Source organism: Mirounga angustirostris, unplaced genomic scaffold, assembly GCF_029215605.1.
Source record: "Mirounga angustirostris isolate CCGP_5_RB_7025 unplaced genomic scaffold, mMirAng1.0.hap1 SCAF_16, whole genome shotgun sequence".
NCBI classification, from domain to species: domain Eukaryota; kingdom Metazoa; phylum Chordata; class Mammalia; order Carnivora; family Phocidae; genus Mirounga; species Mirounga angustirostris.
This window is the reverse complement of record NW_026991724.1, coordinates 47,262,597-47,266,632: the sequence shown is the minus strand read 5'-3', so window position 1 is coordinate 47,266,632 and position 4,036 is coordinate 47,262,597.

Below are 4,036 nucleotides of genomic sequence, written 5' to 3'. Positions count from 1 at the left end.
CTTTATCGAATGAGATGGAAGCCATGGAAGGCTGCTGAGCAGAGCAGGGATGAGACCTGACTCACCTTTTAAGAGGCCCTCTTTGCCTTACAGATAACTGAGTAAAAAGGAATCGTGTAGCTTGCTAGTACCACCGTGAGGGCAGTATGAGGAGCACCCCCACTTTCCGGATAAACAAACTGCGGCTCAGAGAGGCCCAGCTCCTGCCTGATTAAAGAACTGATGAGAGAAATACAAAGGCTCGCCCGCAGAGGGACCGGGTCTGAGGGCAGAGTCCACCTTCCCCAAACTGCCCTCCTCCGGCCCGCGGTGGGGAGATGGGGCGCGGCCGCCGCGGGGCGGGGCCGGCGGGGCAGGGCCCTCCCACCTGCCCACTCCCCCACCCCGAGTGGGCGGGGCGGCGGAATACCCCGGAGGCGGCGGCGGCTGGAGCCGGCCCGGCGCCTGCTCCCTCCCCAGAGGCCGGGTGGGGCGGCCGGCTGGGGGCGGGGCGCTCCCCTCCCTCTCCCCTCCCCCTCCCCCTCGGGCGGAGGCTCCTCCCCAGGCCTGCCCTACCCGGTGGCTTGTTTCTGGTTTCATTTCCCAAGGCCTGGTCTCTCTCCCTCTCCCTTCCCCCAGCCCTTTGAATTCCTGGCTCCTGCTCTTTCTGGTCTCAGCTCCAGGGTCACCTCCTCAAGGACGCTCTCCTGGACCACCCTGGCACAGGCCTCTCTATTATCCCGTCCTATTTTGTTTTCTTCAAGGCACTGAACAGAGGCCGAAATTATCTTCCTCGTTTATTCATCTTCCAGGGTCTCATCCCATTCGGAATAAAACATAGCGTTCCGTAGAGGGCTCTAAACGGCCTGAAAGCTTCTCCGACCCCCCCCCCCCCCCCCAAGCTACACTGGCCTCGCTGCCTGGCAGACTCCTTCCTCAGGGCCTTTGCATTGGCCCTTCCCCTCTGGCTGGAGCATTCTTCTCCCAGAACCTTACTACCTCTCTCATTTCATCGGGTCTACTCGGAACTTCCTACCAGCTCCAGCACCCTATCTACACTGCAGGCCCTTTCATTCCTCTCCTCCTGCTCTGCTTTATTCTTTTCCTTTTCACTTGTCACCTTCTAAGACACTAAATTATTTCTTTATTATTTTAAGTGTATTGTCCACCGCCCTCACATCAGGGATTTTTGTCTATAGTTTTACTGCCTATCATTAATGCCTACAACAGTGCCTGGATGTTTTTATTGTCAGACTTCCATGGATGTTTTTATTGTCAGACTTCTTTTCTCTGTTTACCCCCTCCCCTGATCCATGAAAAGAGAGACTGTATGAGGGTATGAGGCTTATCCAGTGCTGTTCCCCTAGTGTCTACAACGGTGCCCATAATATAGTAGGTGCTTAATAAATACAGGTTGACCAAGCTCTTGAGATTCCTCTGAGCTCTCCAGCATGTGATCTGGAGCAAGCCACTTGGAGACTCAGAGCCTCCTTTTTTTCCCCCAGTCCATAAGGATAGGTTGTAGGGGAAATTATGTGAATTTGCCTGGCAGGGACCGGTTCTAATTAGCATTTTACCCTCTTTTTATTATGGAAAAAAATTTAAGCATATAGAAAAGATGGGGGGAAAATGTATTCTGAGTGCCTGTATACCCTCCCACCTAGATTTAATTGTTAATATTTTGTTTCCTTTATCTACATATGTATATATGCTTTTTTTTTTTTTTGCTGAACCATTGGAAAGTAGATTATAGATATATTTTTTTTAAGATTTTATTTATTTATTTGACAGAGAGACAGCGAGAGAGGGAACACAAGCAGGGGGATTGGGAGAGGGAGAAGCAGGCTTCTGGCTGAGCAGGGAGCCCGATGCGGGGATTGATCCCAGGACCCTGGGACCATGACCTGAGCTGAAGGCAGACGCTTAACGACAGAGCCACCCAGGCGCCCCAAATTGTAGATATCTTAACATTCTATCCCTAATGGCTCAGCAGGCATTTCTTTTTTGTTTTTCAAGATTTTATTATTTATTTATTTGAGAGAGAGAGCATGAGCTGCGGGAGAGGCAGAGGCAGAAACAGGCTTCCCCACTGAGCAGGAAGCCCAGTGCGGGCTGGATCCCAGGACCCCGAGATCATGACCTGAGCTGAAGGCAGATGCTTAACTGACTGAGCCACCCAGGCGCGCCCCCCCCAGGATATCTTTTGTAGCTGTACCCCCCTCCCCAAATCAGGATTCATATGCTTAATTGGTTGTAATAACGAAATTATATAGTAACTTTCATTCCAGAAAGTTCTCCACCATCAGCCCCACCAATCCCTTTTTCTGTTTTCTCAAAATTGAATTTTTTTTTTAATTTATTTGAGCCAGAGAGAATGAGAGAGAGAGAGAGAGCACATGAGAGGGGGGAGGGTCAGAGGGAGAAGCAGGCTCCCTGCCGAGCAGGGAGCCCGATGCGGGACTGGATCCAGGGACTCCAGGATCACGACCTGAGCCAAAGGCAGTCGCTTAACCAACTGAGCCACCCAGGCGCCCTCAAAATTGAATTTTTGATGGAACAGTCCAGTTGTGCTTACAGATGTCCCACATTCTGTATTTGTCTGATTGTGTTCGTTTAATTTGTTCCTCTCTGTTTCCTGTAAGCTGAATGTTAGGTATAGAGGCTTCATGAGATTTAGTTTATGAAATTTAACAGGGAGGCTCCACAGGGAATGTTGTGTACTTCCTAATGCATCATATCGGGTGGCACCCAATGTCGGGGTGCCCCATGATTGTGGATGCAGAGTTTCTTTACATGGTTAAGGTGGTGAGCACCACATCTCCACACCATAAAAGGATATTTCCCCCTTGGCAGTTAGCAAGTAACCTGTGGGGGAATGTGCTGGAGCCTGCCAAGATCCTGTTAACCTTTCACCCTAAGGTTTGAACATCCATTGATAATTGCTGCCTGAATCAACTAGTATAGTTAGCATTTTCTGGAGCTTAATTTGGCCAGAGCTTTGCTCATAATAGTTCTTCCCACAACTCCAGAAAAGTTAGCAAATGAGCTACTTGGAGAAGCTAAGCCCCATTGTCAGTTTCTCAGACAAGTGTTAAACTCTTGTCTACCTACACCCGACCCCGTGTGTCCCGCCTTAAACTAAGCGCGTGTGCTGTAACCACACGGCTATTACCACCAACAAAAGAACATGTTGTGCACCATTCTGAGCATTTTGTGCAATTACTTTTTTTTCTTTTTTCTTTTAGATCTTATTTTTAAGTAATCTCTACACACAACGAGGGGCTTGAACTCACAACTCGGATATCAAGAGCGCAGGCTCCTCCGACTGAGCCAGCCTGGCGGCACTGTGCGATTATCCTTTTTAATCCTCAAAATAATCTCATTTTAAAAAGGTGAGGAAACTGAGACCCTAGGGGATTAAAACACTGGCCCCAAATCGCACAGCTACTTAGGGAATGGAGCCCAGGACGCGACGCCAATGGCTCCACTCCTACCCCGCCCGCTCCTCCTCCCCCTCCTGTAACCACCATTGAGTCCAACTGCCCCGCATTTGGTCAGTGTGCTGTAGTGCTCTCACAGACGCCACCTTATTTTAATTTTCCTAACTCTCAAGAGGTAGGCAAGAAGATGCCCATTTAAGAGACTTCGTGTGGCTCAGAAAAGTCCAAGCATTTTTCCCAGATCGCACATCGATCTTGGGAATGGTCAGAATTTGAACCCATGCCTATCTGGCTTCGAATGCAGACCCCTGTTAGGGTTGGGTCTGTAAGGAGCTTAACTGCTGGCTTTTGGCAAGTGTCTGGGCAGGTATGAGGGGCCCGCACCTTGAGAAGCAAGAAACCCCTCCCCGCCACTGTCCCGCAGCGAAAACAGCCAACCCACCTGTCCCCGTCCCCTCACGCAGTCGCCGGGCATGCGCCGTGAAGCCACCCTCCCCCGCTCCGAACATTCCCCTTACAGGCTCCGCCCATCACCGTCCAAGGCCAATCCCCGGGTGGAGGGCGGGGCCACTACGGGAGGGGGCGGTAGTTAAGGGGAGTCAGGAGCCTGGAGTCGT